Here is a 17162-nt window from a genome sequence, read left to right as displayed (position 1 = left end):
TCACATGAACACTCTGCTCCTAGCAAGTAGTTTGACAGCTCCCGCTTGCTGGGAGTAGGTTAGTATTTGCTCTCGCTTGGTGGGAGCTAAGCAATAGCAATTTGCTATCTCCCGCGGTTTGGCACATATGGGAGATAGTATGAGCCGGCCCTGGGCTGTGGCGGTCCCCAGGGCCATTAATGGATCCAGGAGGGGGGCTGTAAAGCCCCCCTCATTTCATTTCAAGGGCCTGCTCCGGGGAGGTGGTGGTCCCCATGTCGTACGTGGCCCCTGGTGGGGCGGTAGCCCCATTTCCTCTATTATATATATGGCCCTGGAGAGGTGTTTCCACGCAGCCCCCTCCTGTTTTTTCATAAAGCACCAGGGAGGTGGTGGACTCCGGGGCTCTTACAGCCTCTGGAGGAGCTCCAAGGCCCTCCTCCACTCTATTTTAAAACTCGGCCAGCAGATGGCAGTCCCCGAGGGCAAGATTGGCCTTGGGGAGGGGAGCAGTGTGCACCACACCCCAAAATATATTGTAAACTATGCTCTCGGGACCTGGCCCACTTGGGGGCTTTAATCAAAACAAGCACAGGAGACCACAATCTTGTTTTTATTTATAAAAAAAACAAATTGCCACAAATTCATGCCTACGGTATCCCTGAACCAGTGCTAAGGGCCAGAGTATTCCTATCCTTCCCCCTTTTCGTTATTTTTTTGTTTTGTTTGGGACTCCACTTAAGCTCACAAAGTGGCTGCCGCAACGGATTTCCCTCGCTGCCAACATATATATCTGTCCCTTAATTGTTAGTTTGTGTTGAGGTATATTATTTTGTGTGTGTATCTTTACATTTATTTATTTTTTCAGGGTGTTATTGATAACAAAAGAAGTCAACAATATGCACAGGGTTTCACTGTATACATGGTGCATAATAGCCACTATTAAAGAAAGTTTTACAACCCATAATCACAGATAACATCAACAGAGGACAAGACAATAGTAACTTCACGAGGGATTCTGTCAACGCAGCTATTTGCATATTGTGCTGGTTAGTAAAGCAATTGTTTTACATATTGAGGTGAAGCCGCGCAGTAGCTAAGAAAAAACAGAACTTGCTGTTTGTCTTATAACTAAGCTGTCTCACAACAGTCTGCACAGCCTTTAAGCCATTTCTTATTAGCCGTAGGTGGCTCCTTCATCCTTGCAAATAGCAATTCTCGTTTCACAAATAAAAGGGCCACTACAGTTATTCTCCTAAAAGTCTTCAGGAGTGGGTTAACATTCTTAATAGACTACATTTAGCAGGGCAGTCTCCTACTGTATCGGAGATCAGGCCTAATTTCTTAGTGATATCTGCCCAATATAATCGTATTCGTGAGCATCCAAAATCAGATGAGAGAATCCATCTGCTTTGATTTGGCAGCTGGCACAATATGCCGGGGTGTGTGTTTATTTATATTGACATTTTATTAATTGATAAATTGGTTATCAAAAGGTTTGTTTATTTTATGTTTCTGTTTTAAATATTGATGGCTGCCTTATGTTTTGAATGACTAAGGTACAAAGGTGAAACCTGCCCATTTATAATTTAGTGTGTAGTCTGTCCCAGGAAAGATGGCGGTCTCCGAGGCCCAGATTGGCCATGCGGAGTGGAGCAGTGTGCGCCCCCTCCCCAAAATATATTGTAAATTATGCTTCCGGGATGTGGCCCACCCAGGGGCATTAATAAAAACAAGTGTGGGAGACCGCACACTTGTTATTTTTTTTTGTTATGGGTTTTTTTTTGCCACAAAGTCACAACTCTGACACAATTTTGTGTAAAAAATGTAAAACAATGCATAGTGGACCCTAGAATCAGGGCTAGGCTGAGGAAGGAGATGCCTTTGTTCTATAGGTCCGGGAGGAAAGCTAATTGGACACCAGCTCAATGGGAGGGGGAGCTGGTCCCAGAGCCAGTTTGGTGTAGCTTAAGAGGGAGGGACTGCTTATTTCCCTAATCACACCCTTGCCTGGCACACAAGCTCCCTTCAAGAACAGAAGGCCTGTGCCATCTTGGACTCCTCCTAGAATAGTGCATTCTAGGACAATTTGCAGTAAAACAAAAAGGATGTGCTGCAAAAGTGTGTAGTAAGGGAAATAGAGGGGTGGTTAGGACGTGAGCTGTTCTAATGATACTTTCAGGAATCACCACCTTCAGTCATTAAGTGGTTGTGGTGCTTTTATTTCACCTTTTCTTATTTCATTCAAAGTACAAACTATTACGACATTTGATTCATGTCATAGAGGAAGGCACTGTAGATTATTCATAAATACAGATAAACATTGACATAAAGCACATTTCAAACAAAATATCTGAAAAAACCAAATCAATGAACAAACAAGTAAATACAAAAAACAATATGGCAAACATCAGACCAGTCCTTATTTGTATGGTAGTGTAAATAATTAATACTTATTAGACGAACAACAAGCCAGATGCAGCTAGATTAACCGAGGTTACAACAGACAAAGTCTGGTTTGTATATGGTACATTCCATAAGCTGGTAGTGGCAGTTACTAGCTGTAAGGGGGGGTCAACGTGTTTCTGGACCCAAAACATTCTAAGGGTTCTCCTCAGGACCAGGACGGGGTCAGACACTACAAAACATAAAAGGGAATGGTATGTGATTAGGGAATCCCTGCGTTATATAAAGGGAAAATGATTTTGAGCTCGGGTGGGGGGGGGGGCGTTCGCTTACCTATTGAAGTGGAGGAATCAGGAACTGCCTTTAAGTTAGTAGCAGCTGTTGAAAACTGGGTTGGACGGTGTGCTATAAAAATGAAGGCTGAACTACTGCACAACAGTAGGTCACCCTCCCAAGACCAAGGGTTTGTTAGGAAAGAGCCAAAAAAATTGGCAGACAAGAACAGGAGCGTAAACCGAGTCAGCATCCTCCCAAGATCTATCACTGGGAGGATAACCCTTCCAATGGATTAGAAACTGCAAATTGTTCCTAAAAAACGGGAGTCACAGATTTCCTGGACCGCGTAGTTAGGAACATTATTGACCAAAACTGGAGGTGATTGAGAAAAAACCCTCATACAATGGTCAGTAACATTGGGTTTCAATTGTGAAGTATGGAAAACAGGGTGCATCTGCCAGGAACGTGGCAATTGTAGATGAAAAGACACTGGGTTCACCACTAGAGTGATTTTGAAGAGTCCATAATAGTGTGGTTTTAATTTACTAAGGGACAGGTGGTGAGGCAAGAATCTTAAGAGCCAAACCTTATTGTTAACCTGATATGATGGAGACTGATGTCGAAGGGCGTCAGTAGTATTTTTCATTTTCTTTTTTGCTTTCTGTAGGCTGAAATGTACCCTTTGCCTGACAGCTCGAAGATGTTGGGTAAAAGAGGCTGCTGCTGGAACAAATAGAGTCATGTAAATTCGAAGGAAAGGATTTAGGATGGTAACCATATAAAAAGGGGTAGTCTTAGATGCACTGGGGACAGCGTTGTTATAGGAAAACTTTGTTAACGGTAAATAGGAAGACCAGTTGCTTTAGGTAGAGTTGCAAAAGCAATGGAGGTATTGTTCCAACCACTGATTTAAGTGTTCAGTTTGACTATTAGTCTCGGAATGAAACCCTGAGGACAAGGCTACCTCAGTGTGAAGGGATTTGAAAAAGTGTTTCTAGAATTGAGATATATATTGGGGACCTCGGTCCATGGAAGACCATATAGGTGAAAGATCGCTTGCATGAAGATTTTTCCAAATTCTCTTGCAGTAGGTAGTTTTCTTAAAGAGTTAAAATGTGCTATCATGGAAAATGAGTCTACTGTCACCATAATGACTTAGTTTTCTGAAGAAGGGTCAAAGAGGAAATGAAATCAGTGGCCACAGTATGCCAAGGAGCTGGTGGAACAGCAAGAGGTTTGAGGAAACCTATGAGTTTAGTGTGAGGGGTTTTAGACTGAGCACAAATAGGACAGGAATATACATAGGTCTCAGTATCTTCATTTATTGATGGCCACCAAAAAGAGCGCAGCACTAACTCTAGAGTATTAATGAAACCACAGAGACCAGCAATGGGAGAATCCTGGCAGATCTGCAAGGCATCTAGCTGTACCTGCTGTGTAGGAATGAATAATGACTTCCTGTTGTAATGGATTTTATCATGTTGGTTAGGCTGATTATTCAACTTCTTCCACTCTTCTCAGGTTACAGAGGTATATTCCAATTGGACCCTATCAAGGAATGATTTAACCATGCCAATGATTTGTTGCAGCTCAATAATATTTTGTTGTGGAAAAGTTGGACTTTCCGGATAACAATGGGTAGGGTGTCTGCCAGATTGTTCTGAGACCCTGGTATATAGGTAATGGTAAAGTCGTATTGGCTAAAAAACTAAGCCCACTGGGCCTGACGACTAATCTGACACTGAATGCTACAAAGACATTGTAGGTTCCTATGGTCTGTTCTGATTTCGAAAGGCTCTTTAGTACCCATTAGAAACTGCCTCCACTCAAGACAGGCTAACTTCATGGTTAACAGTTCTCGCTCAAGAACAGAGTAATTCCTCTCAGTATCTGACAAGATATGTCACAAATAAAACATAGGATGTTCCAGACCCTCATCTTTTTGTCTTTGGAGGAGAACAGCCCCTATTGACCTGTCTGAAGCATCTGTTTCTACAATATACCTTTTTGTTGTATCAGGATGACATCAAAGGGGGAGCTTGAGTGAATGCCTCTTTTAAAGACTGAAAGACTCTTTCTGCAGCTTCGGTCTATTTGAATCCTGCCGAAGATTTTACTTCTCTAAAGTTTGGGAAATATAACTTGTTTGGTGAGCAACGTTATCAACAAACTGGTGATAGAAGTTTGTCAGTCCTAGGAAATATTGGGTTTCTTTGCTGGTTATTGGTTGAAGGCCAGTCTAGATTAGCCTTTACCTTTTGTGGGTCCATGACAGTTCCCATCTTGTTGATCCGTTAACCCTAATATTCCACTTCAGGCTTGTCGAATTCACACTTTTCAGGTTTACAGAGTAGACTGTTTTGGCGTTATCTTTCCAGGACTTGAGTGAAGTGTGCATGATGCAACTCTGGAGCTGCAGAATAGACCAGGATGTCATCCAAATATATTACAACAATGTGGTTTAGAAGATACGCAAACACATTATCCATAAATCATTGAAAAATGGAAGGAGCATTGGTCAGTCCAAAGGGCATAACTCGATATTCAAAATGGCCCAACGGTGTTCTAAATGCGGTTTCCACTCAGCTCCATCCTTGACTCGAAGGAGATGACAAGCACCCAGAAGATCCAATTTGGTAAACACCTCTGCCCCTCTAATAAACTCTAAAATAGCCTTTATTAGAGGCAAGGAATTGCGATCCTTTATAGTGACATTATTTAACCCCCTAAAGTCTATACATGGCAGCAGATCTTTAGCCTTCTTTGGCATGAAGAAGGGGGATGCCCGGGCAGGTGACGAGGATAGTGTAATCAGACCACTCTGAAGGATCTCTTTGAAATATTGTCTAATTGTCTCTTTCTCCGGTTCAGTGAGAGAGTACACTCTTCCAAAGGGTACTGTTGCTCCAGGTTCTAGACGGATGGCCCAGTCAAATCCCCTAAGGGGAGGTAACATCAAATAATTTTTCAGTTTCTGGAAGACACCCGCATACATCTGGTAATTACTAGGTGCCCCTTGAACTACATTGATGGAGTTGCAGACATATTCTATCGCTATAGGAATCTTCTTAGGTGACCTGTATTCCAAAGTCGCATGGCAGACCTTTTGACAGAAATGTGATGATAAGGAGATAGTACTGGTTTCCCAGATGATATAAGGATTGTGTCTGATTAGCCAAGGTATTCCTAAAATCATGATATGTTTGGGTGAAGCAATCAAATAAAAAAACAAATACTCTTGATGTCTTCCGAAAGTCAGTTGTAATTATGGCGTCATTTCTCCGACCCGTCCAAAGACATGGGGGTTCCATTCACTGTATGTACTTGTTCCGAAATCTCCTTAGGACCTCTAAATATTTCTTTTTCCATGGCCCATCTTTCATCCAAATACATTCCACTGGCACAAGAGTCTAACAGTGCGAGTACCTTTCTGTCTGAACCATTAGGTAATCTTAGAAGCATAGGCAGAAGAAAGAGAAAATTTGAAGTTTCTTTCAAGGTGCAGATTGAATGCATGCCAGACCATCCCGTTCTCGCCCTTCTTAGAGAGGACGGGATCCGGCCTTTCCTGTCTGCCTTGATGGATGAGTAGGAAATTACGAATCATATGCTTTCGTTCGGTCTCAGACAATGGCCCTCTGGTCAGATCTATCTGCTTAGGTTATTCTTCAGTCAAAAGGTAAGGAAACATCTGTTATGCAAGCATTGGATCGTGGCATTCATGTATGTTGCTGGACATGCAACTTACGACTCTCCAATCTACATTCATTGAGGCGATATTCTACTGACAACGCCAAATCCATGAGACCGGCCATAGTATCTGCTCGAGGAGAATGCACCAACTCATTTTTTATTTTTTCTCGCAGACATCTGCGAAAAAGAGTGACTAATGTATCTTCCAACTAAGTGATCTATGCTGCTAGTTGTCTAATACAAGTTATGTATTGCAGGACATCTTGATTCCCATACTGGATATCACACAGGGCTTCTTCTGCTGAGGTCTCCAAGCCAGGTCTTGTGAACATTTGTTTGAAGGCAGCAAGAAAGGACATGTAGTTGGACAACCGAGGGTCTTCCGTGGCTATCAAGGGTGTTGCCCATGCCAATGCAGGGATAAGGCGCTAATCAAATATCCAACCTTGGTTCTATCTAGTGCAACCTGGGCTGGACAGAAAGCAAAGAACGCTGTCAAATAATCAAAGATTTTTTCAATGTATTCGGATCACAGGAATAACAAGGAATGGTGGTAGATTCTATGGGCACATCAGACCTTTTAGTTGCTAAAACTTGACGTAAGGCTACATTTTCATCACGCAACTGTTGTAATTCTTGGGCTTGCAATTGAACAATCTGCACTAAAGCCTGTGCTGCCTCTACAGATCGTTCTGGAGGTGATGCTTGGGGAACATCCATGGCAACAGGATCAAAAACGGGTTTTGGGCATTGTAATCTGTCAAAATCAGAACTTTTCTCACTTACTTTGGTGCAGTGGGAAGGTTCACGACTCCAGTTCTTGAAGGTTCTGGTCTGTCCAAGGTAAGGGCGACACTTTCTGGTAGCCACGTTTCTGCCAACAATGTAACGCCAAAGCAGACTGTGCCTTCTAGAAGGAGTTTCAAAGAGAAAAAACCTGAAGGGAAAAAACTCGTATTGCAGGCAGAGACTCCAGGAACGGAAAAGGGTGAAAGGGTGAAGGGAGATGACCAAGAAAAACGGCCAGAGGATACCAGCAAGGAGAATGAATCTGAAGACTGAAACTCCAGGCAAGATCAAACAACTTCATGGAATCCAAACAGGAACAGGAAGCACTAACAGGAAACAAAAATACACCAGACAGGAGTATAATGCATCCAACAGGAGCGAGGACACACTAGCAGGGGCAAGGAGTATTGCAACACAAAGAAATGAAAGATTCAGCCCCTTATATGCCCATAGACCGGAAATGATGTAACAGGCAGTAAGCAATCACCATTTTGGATAGGGAAAAAGCAATGAAAAGGATAGGAAAGGTCGCCACCTTAGAATGGTACAACAAAATACCATAACCAGGGGCATAGCTTGGTCAGTAATATTGGGGGAGGGGCGGTGCGCTTCAGATATTCCCAAAATGTAATGTTATCATTTTTAATGATCTTATTCATAGGGAGCTATGATAAATAGATTTCAATATTACAAATAAACATACAATGTCTATATATCAAGTTTCATCGTGATTTATTCTCAAAACGTTTTTGAGCAAAAACAAATGTTCTTCACTTTCTTTTTTCAAATCACAGTTTTGAAAAGGTTTCAATACATACAATTACAAGAATTCCAAACAACTAATACACTGATTACAATAACAACAACAACATTATCAGCACATATCATGTTCAGTCTCATCTTTATTTGTCAACATTATAAATCTTTTAGTCAACATGAATTTCACATGCCGCTTTTTCAGGGCGGAAATGTAAGAATTGAAATTAGAATCACAATATTTGTAGGCATTTGGATATTTGCTATTAAACAAAAATTCCTGACTGTTAATATGCATGGTTAAATACTGCATGAAGACTCATACACATCATTAAACCCAATGTTATCACATTTCCGACTTTCAAAGTTAAATGCCACACAAGGACTCATAGGCATCCTTGAAACAAATTTTTCTATAGATATTTGAAGGCATATGTGTTTATCAGTTGATTTCTTAAAGAAAATGTAAGATAATTTACATGTCTCTGAAAGCTGTCCCTACTCACCCCATTTTTAGATACAAAACATTGGGTTTAATGGTGTGTATGAGTCTTCATGCGGTATTTAACCATGCATATTAACAGTCAGGAATTTTTGTGTAATAGCAAGTATTTAAATGCCAACAAATATTGTAATTCTACTTCTTAAATTTCAGCCCTGAAGAAGCAGCATGTTACGCAGTGAAAGCTGCCTGAAATAAATCAGTTGACAGTACATCTCGAAAAAAGATCGTTATTATCAGAATATTAGTTGTTTTACATTATATGAATTGTATATACTTAGACCTTTTCAAAACTTTAATTTGAAAGAAAAAAGTAAAGAGAAAAATGTTTTGATCAAAAACTTTTTGAGAATTAATCACAATGAAACTTATATGGACATTTTACGTTTAATTGTAGTATTGAAATCTATTTGTCATAGCTCCCTACGAATAAGATTATTATATGTTTAAAGTATCGACCTGGTTGGGCCCCGGTCTAGTAGGTAGCACGGGCGCATGGGCATTATCAACTTTGCACAAACCTTTAGATGTTAATGTTAAAATACGTTATACCAGGGGGGGTGGTTACGACACCACGCAAGATGGCGGCTTGAGGGTGCTCCTCTGCCGAGCCGGACCCTCTTCAGCCGCTTTTCGCCCTCTTCACCGAATGCCCTGACTCTTCCTGACGCGCGGTTCTTCTCACGAACCGGCGCGCTTCATTAATATGCTGCATTAAGCTTCCTGGTGGCTTCTCTGACTTTTCTTTCCTCATTGCCATATGTTTGCCACAATATTGAACACACTCATGCTTGTAGTCTCCGAACCTTCATCTTTCCTCATAATATAGTGACACCTTCTACAGTTTTTCTTTTTATTGTCTTCTGCGCTTTGTTTGGCAACTACAACTGGCATGTTTATATGACACTCATGAATGGTGTGTGCGCTTGGCACTCATAGTCGACATTTTACATTACTTTGTTGGCTCCAGCGCTGTCATGCTAAGAAAAGCAAAATTGACCTTGATAGAAGACCCTGTTACAAGCATGAGAAAGGCTCCTAAGCATTAGGAAAAAGAATACAATTAAAGGAAACTGAATTGCTTCACAAACACTTACGAGTTGCTGAACTTTACATGAAAGAAGTCTGTCATCGATTCTCTATTGCATACCTTTTAAATAAATGAATGTGAATTGTAAGTGGAGCTGCGTACTAAAAATTAATGTATGCAGGAAAAGTGGAGTGATACATATCGGCTGGTTCATTCTTTGTGCTACGTGCTTATACTCCATAAGAATATAATATTAACAAACTACTATGCAGCGTGCCATATATGCGGCGATTTGAGATGTCAACAGTTCAAAGATATGTGAAATCAGGTGCAAAAGAGTTGTGAAGTCATCGTATGCGTCAGTTGTACCAGTGACAGGAGCTATCCCAACGCTCAAATCAGCGATAGTTTTACGTATTTTCAGTGGGCACTGAATGTCAGTTGTTACCCACATCACAAACAGCTAAAGATGAGCTCTGCTGATGATGCTTAAGACACTATGAAGTCGCCGTTGTGACAGACATCTTTAACATTCCAAGTTGGTCTCCAGCTTCTGTGGTGATGCGTCACGGATTTATGCTTGCTGCCATTTTGTGACTGATAGTTGCGCTACGTGTCATATCCCCGGAGTGCGTCTCCTCTCATTACTCTGCGCACATCTTCAATTATATCGTTGTGAATCAAGCTGGCTTACAACTCCCTTTCTCTATTGCCTCTGCATATTACATAAAGGAAGAGCTACTCCACTTGCTGCCTTTTCTTGTTTCACTTTGTTGTGACACCTTCTGCATCCTGTGGCTCTACTAGTTTTATATACAGTACTGTATAGGTGGCGCTTTATGGGCAAACTCCGCACACCGAAATTTGTCTTTGAACCTTCTTGTCGCTGTATTGAGGATCTTTCTTCTCCATCTGTTCCTATCTCTGTTTCTTCAACTCCAATGGCTGGTGCTCCTCCTAATCGATCTTCTGCATCGCAATCCTTGTCATCCAAATCCTCTCCTCCTACCACCTCGTCCAAGCGATTGAAGCAGACTCCCCCTTCTCCAGACATACCATCCCCTCCTAATTCTATGGAACTAATTTTGGAGGAGATTCGGGCTCTGCTTCCATTTGTTGAGGATACTAACAATGAACTGAAACTTCTGAAGGAGAAGTGGTCAACTATGGATGGCAGAATTGCGTCTGTGGAACAACAAGTTTTGGAGATACCAACCCATGCTCAATGCATCTCTTCCCTGGAGAAATCGGTTCTTGCGCTTCAGCAGCACACGGAGGATCTTGAAAACAGAAATAGTAGGAATAATCTTCGTATTTATGGTCTTCCTGAGTCTCTGAAAGGTGAAGATCCTGTTACTTTCTTCACCTCTTTTCTTCCAAAATTATTGGATATGCCATCCACCACTTCTCTTACCCTCCAAAGAGCACACAGGCTTGGCCCTCGTTCTTCAACTTCATCGCAATCACGTGGAGTCCTCATCCTCTTCTTGAAATTCATGGATCTTCTTTCAGTTCTTTCTGCACCTAGGTCCAAGCGTAAAGTTTCCTGGTTGGGTCAGAGAGTGTTCCTTTCTCAACGCAACAGCAGCCAGGAGAAAGGAATTTCTTAATCTTCGTGCGCCATTACGTTCTTTTGGTACAAGATATGGCTTGTTTCATCCATGCATCTTTAAGGTCACCCATCAGAATCGAACATGGACTTTTCAAGACCCCGGAGAACTTAAGAACTTTATTCACATTCAGAATAACAGTAGCATGGATACTTCCTCCTCTCCTAGTGACTAATTCATTTGTCGTTTGTATTTGATGATTAATCTTTTATGATGCTTTTTCTATGGTTCTGACAATGTTTCTACTCTTTATGTATCTGTTACTGGTTACTTTTCAATTTGTTTTGAATGTGTTCTGATGTGTTCTGATGTACTTCTCTCTGTTCTATTTTCCTTGTTATACATTTTTATTGTATTATTGGTGTATTATTATTATTTATTCTCTTTCTTTATTTATTCTCATACAGGTTCCTGATATTTGTTCTTCCCATTCCGTGTGGCTCCTTGTCTTTGATTTCCTTGTCCTGGCTCGGTTGGACTTCCGCTTTTCGAGTGATCCGTCTTGTTAAGTGTCGACATTGCCCCATTTCGCTCTTTTTTGTCCCCCTCAGGTATGTTCCTTTCAGTCATCCTTTGGATATGTACTGTCTACTCTCTTCTTTCACTTCCCTTTCCCTTTCCTGTTTTCACCCTTCCCTCTCCTTTTGACCCTTTATTCTCTTTTCTTTCCTTATTCTTTTTCACTTAGGCTACATTTGGTATATATGTTTCTTTGTATTACTTCTTTGTATTATTTGTATGCAATTCTCTCATTGGCTATCTGTTATGGCTCAATTGTTTGCAACTCTTGTTCATATTAATCTTATATTTCTTATGCATTCAGACTAATCTCCTGGAATGTAAAAGGTTTTAATAATCCCATTAAACGACAGAGTCCTTTCCCATTTAGCGTCTTATAATCCTGATTTAGTCCTTTCACAAGAAACCCACATTAATGACAATGAGTGCCTTAAATTAAAAAAACAGTGGGTTGGTACGGTTTTATTTTCTCCTTCTGCCAATAAGAAGAATGGTGTTGCTGTTTTATGTCATAACAAATTGACATGTAAAGTGTCATCACAAGAAAACGATGAAGATGGTAGATGGATAGTGTCTAAATTGCTTATTAACTCTATTCCTTTAACTGTTTTCAATGTTTATGGTCCCACCCAACCTGATTCTTCTTTATGGCCTATGATTACAAACAAGTGTATTCAATATAAAGATGCTTCTTTCATTTTAGGTGGCGATTGTAACCAGTTTGTAGATCCGTTTCTAGATCGCAAATCTTCAGTGCGATTTATCCCACACAACTCTCATAAACAATGTCTTGACACTATCTCACAATCACGACTTATTGATTCCTGGAGACTTTCCCACCCTGACACTTTAGATTATTCCTTTTTCTCTCCTCCCCATTCATCTTTTTCTCGTTTGGATTATATTTTTCTCTCTCAATCTCTGTTTCAAACCTACTTTCTTCTTCTATTGAACCAATTGTTATTTCAGACCATGCTCCCATTGTGACGGATCTTGATTTACTTCCACCCCGTCCCAAGCACTCTCGCTGGCGTTTTAATAGCACACTTCTTACTGATCCTAAGTTCTCTTCTGCATTCCGCTCCTTTGCTGAAGAATTTTTTCTTCTTAATGCTGATCTTGGTACCCCACCTTGTATCCTCTGGGATTCTTTTAAAGTTACTGCTAGGGGATTCATTATCGATTTTGTTTCTCGGAAACAGAAACAATATCTTCAGAAAGGTAACTCTTCTCTAGCACATATAAAATCCTTGGAACATAAATTTTATACCTCATCAGATAAAAATATGATACCTGAGCTTCTACACGTGAAACTACAATTTAATAGACTTACAACTGATAATGCCTCTTCAATTCTTCTCTGTTCCAGTGCTCATTATTATGGGGGTCATAACAAATCGGGGAAACTTCTGGCTAATTATCTAAAATCTCGTAAGGAACGTACTCTCATAGAAGCCGTTTATTCTCCTAAAAATTCTCTCCTACATAGAGATAAAGCTATATTGGATCAATTCCAACTATTTTACCAACAACTTTATATGCCAGAATCTCCTCCATCTCCTGCTCCTATTCAATCCTATTTTGACAAGCTTCCTCCCACCCTCATCTTAATATCCAAACACTTGATTGTGATCCCTCCCTACAGGAACTTTCATTGGCTTTGACTTCTCTCACTAAAGAAAAGACACCTGGTCCCGATGGCTTTCCTGTTGAATTTTAGTTACATTTCTCTGATTTCCTCCTGCCCAAACTTCTTACGCTTTTTCAATCCTTTTACTCTTCAGGTAAAGCTGAAGGTACTTTTCAAGATGCCACTATCTGTATTATTGCAAAAGAAGGCCGTGATCTCAAATTTGGAAAAAATGATCGGCCAATCTCTTTAGTCAATGTAGATTATAAATTGTTTGCCAAATTACTTGCATTGCACTTAGATCTTCTAATGCCACATCTTATTGGCAAAGAACAATGCGGTTTTGTGAAGGGTAGGCTTACTTCTGACAACTCCCGTCTCTTCCTTAATGTTCTAAATAAAGCCCGCTTCTTTCTACCCCTCTGGCCGCCATCTTGGTTGACGCAGAGAAAGCCTTCGACCAGGTTGACTAGTCCTTTTTATTTGCATCTTTATGTTGGCATGGTTTTGGTCCCAAATTCATTTCTCTCATGTCTCTCCTCTATTCTGCTCCTCAGGCATTAGTACTTGTAAACGGTCAACGTTCTTCCTCATTTACTCTTCAACGGGGAATTTGACAGGGTTGTCCTTTATCACCTCTCCTTTTTGTTCTAGCTCTTGAACCTTTTCTTTCTTCTATCCGTAATAATACCTCTATCTCTGGTTTTTCCTATGGTGATAAACAATTGAAACTTTCTGCTTATGCAGATGATATTCTTCTGTTTATTTCTAATCCTGAAGTGTCCATTCCCTCTTTACTTTCTGAATTTACATCTTTCTCTTTAGTCTCTGGCTATAAAATCAATTCAGATAAAACGGAAATTCTTCCCTTAACCAAAACTTGTCTTCCTCATCTTTTCTCCACTACTGGTTTTGCTTGGAACAGCTCGAAGATTAAATATCTGGACATTTGGTTCTCCAACTCCATTTCTTCTTCGGTTAAATTGAACATGTCTGCGGCTTTATCCAGTATTGATCAGCTTTTTTCCTCTTGGAATCCTCTCTTTCTCTCCTGGTGGGGCCGTCTAGACTCAATAAAAATTATGATGGCTCCCATCCTAATTTATACTTTTTCTATGTTACCTGTTCATATTCCTGCCCTTTACCCTTAAACGTATTGATTCCTCTCAGTCGAAATTTCTTTGGAAAAATAAAAAATCTAGAATCTCTCTTCTTACGCTTCGTAAATCTAAATTGAATGGTGGAGTTAAATTCCCTAATTTCCGCCTATATCATAAATCCTTCTCACTTCGTCAAGCGTCCCGTTGGCTCTCTTCAGTCCCCTCTCCTTTTACTCCTCTCTGGCTTCCTATTGAACAAACTCTTTTACTACCTTTTTCTTCTGATGAGGTGATACGTTTTTCTACCAAATCTCCTTTTACATTATCTCCTTTATTCAAGCATACCTCTTCTCTTTTAAAACCTTTGGTTTTCCCTCAAGAAATCACGCAGGCTTCTTTTTTAACTACCCCCATTTGGTATAACTATCTTATTCTTCTAAATAATAGACCCATATCTTGGATTTCATGGAGGTTAATAGGTATCATATGGGTTCATCATTTATTTGATGGCTTGACCCCTTGTTCTTTTCCTCAATTTCAACTTTTATTTAAGTGTCCACACTCTTTTCTATATAAGTTCAATATCCTTATGGGAATTATTCTTGATCGCTATTACTCTCTTCCTTCTTCATCTTCCGCAAACTCACCTCCATCCCATCTTCTTTCTATTCTTACTACTCTCCCTAAAGCTTCTCTTATCTATACTTTCTTTTCCTCACCTAATCCTGACCGTGCTAAGACTAAAGTGGAGTTGGCTGGGAAGACGGACTTTGGTTGTACTTGGTCGGTTGCTCTCTGGGATAAAATTTGGTCCAGATCTCTGAAAATTTCCCGTTCTGCTTCTCTTACTCAGTCTCTTTTCTATTTCTATCACAGACTTTTTCTTTCTCCTCTTGCATTGTCTCACTTTCTTCCTCTCTCTAACTCTAAATGTTGGACTTGTGATGCTTTACATGCAGACCTTCTGCACTTGTTCTTTTTCTGTCCTGTTGTTTCCGGTTTTTGGAACAAGGTATGGTTATATCTCTCCCACATATTTTCACTTTCTATTCCATATACCTCTAGCACTCTCTTTCTGGGTAGTCTCTCAGACACCTTAGAGCTCCCTCCACATTCTCATGGTCTTTTTGATCTTATGCTTGCTCTAGCCTTCCAACATATCTCTTCTAATTGGAAATCTCTCAGCAAAATTTCCATACAGAGTTGGTGGAACACTTTATGTCATTTCCACAGGCTTGATGTTGCTTTCGCTTCTTCATCCAAACCATTACGCAACACTGATCTCTACTGGTTACCTCTCACCTCATATCTAGATCAATTGTCTTTAAACCATCCTGTTCTTGTTAACTCGGAGAACTTTAAACCTCCTTGAAAAGTTTACACTCTCTCCTTCCTGTCCTTTTATTTCTTACAGCCACTTTACATTATTACATGATTTGTTCTCCTTTATACTATTTCATTTTGTTATTGGACACTGTATCATTTATTTATTTGCCGTAATTTAGCCTTTATTATATATTTTACGCTTTTATTACTTTCTTTCCCTCCCCCCTTTCTTTCCTCCTTCTCCCTTAAAATCTCTATAAAATGCTTCTTCTCTTACCTCTCATGCTTTGACAGTAGTACTCATTAATGTTTTGATATGTTATGCAATTTTACTGTTTCTATGCTGATGTCTTCGCTTGTTTATCATTTTTTTTAATAAAGCTTTTCAAAGAGAAAAAAAAAACATTATACCATAAGCAGAACGTGTGACAGGGGCTTAAGGGGCAGTGAAAGGGGAGAGGAATGCAGATTAGTAGGGACACTAAGTGAGCGAAATCATAAAATTTTGTAAAATAACCAACATTTTTGAAGGCTTTCAAAACTGAGAGCGAGAGAGTGAGAGAGAGAATGTACGTGTGTTTTTGTCTATGTGTATGTAAAAAGTTGTGGTGAAATCTGAAAGACACCTCACCATACCGTACTGAAAGCACCTGTATTCAACTATTTACCAGATATTATATTTATTAAGGGGGTGTAACACTCAACCCCCCCCCGACGCTAAACCCCTGAACATAACATAATATATCATGTTCCTTGTTTCTGATTTACCATTCCCTTAACTTTCTGACTGCTCATTTTAGAGCATGAGGTTGTGATTCCATTCTATCTTTAGGAAGATTAGAGAAGATCCCATGATTGTATAAGACAGGTTATTTACGTTAACCCTTGTTCTTTATCAAGGGTAACTTCATTGAATCCCTAAAAAAAACATTCTTGCTTCTAGGGTAATTCCACTCTAATAATAAAAATAACGTCTGGTTTAAGGTACTAATGGATGTATTAGTCAGGCAAAATAAACTGTCACTTCCAGTACAATCATCAGAATGAGTTAGTTATGAACATCAATAAAACAAAGATCATCAAAATTCGGAAAACAAGCATCACAAACCAGAGCGCATGACGACTTGTATCAAATTCTAGGACTGTAATACAGGCCTTGAATGCAAACCTATCCAGATGCCTTGAAATTAAAAGCTACTTATTTACATACCAAGGAGTCTCTAGCACAACCTGCTCCACCCCAGAGCCGTATTCATTTTAACCGTTCCTCGCTAAAAATATATGCCAGTAGTGTCTTATGACGCAATCACATTCGGAAACAAAAGGAGGTCTTTAAAAAATTATGAGCAAAACTATTAGACATATTTTTTTATTTTCCTAGTTCCACTCTTGTCACACAGCGATGTCAAGAGTTAGACCTTGTCATCATGGCCTATAGCATCCATGCACATAGTGCCAGCTATTGTTAATGACTAGGGGTGCCAGTGGAAGGCACATTAAGGCCATAATTTGTGCAGAGGCTCCATGGACACAAAACCTAGACAGA

General features: G+C 40.0%; 1 protein-coding gene across 12 annotated transcripts in view; it reads left to right on the top strand.

The window, feature by feature from the left end:
• METTL27 (methyltransferase like 27) overlaps positions 1-17162 on the top strand; it is a 597353-nt gene that overhangs the window by 186536 nt on the left and 393655 nt on the right. For 7 of the 12 annotated variants that reach the window (XM_078679522.1, XM_078679516.1, XM_078679528.1 and 4 more), the window contains one exon: positions 11449-11592. The exons of the other annotated variants lie outside the window; for them this stretch is intronic. The gene's annotated coding sequence lies outside the window, so the exon portion shown is untranslated. The remainder of the gene's footprint in view (positions 1-11448; positions 11593-17162) is intronic. 12 annotated transcript variants of the gene reach the window in all.

Source organism: Lissotriton helveticus, chromosome 3_1 (assembly GCF_964261635.1).
Source record: "Lissotriton helveticus chromosome 3_1, aLisHel1.1, whole genome shotgun sequence".
In the NCBI taxonomy this organism is placed as follows: domain Eukaryota; kingdom Metazoa; phylum Chordata; class Amphibia; order Caudata; family Salamandridae; genus Lissotriton; species Lissotriton helveticus.
Note: the sequence above shows the minus strand (reverse complement) of the source record. Positions and strands in the feature narration are given on the sequence as shown.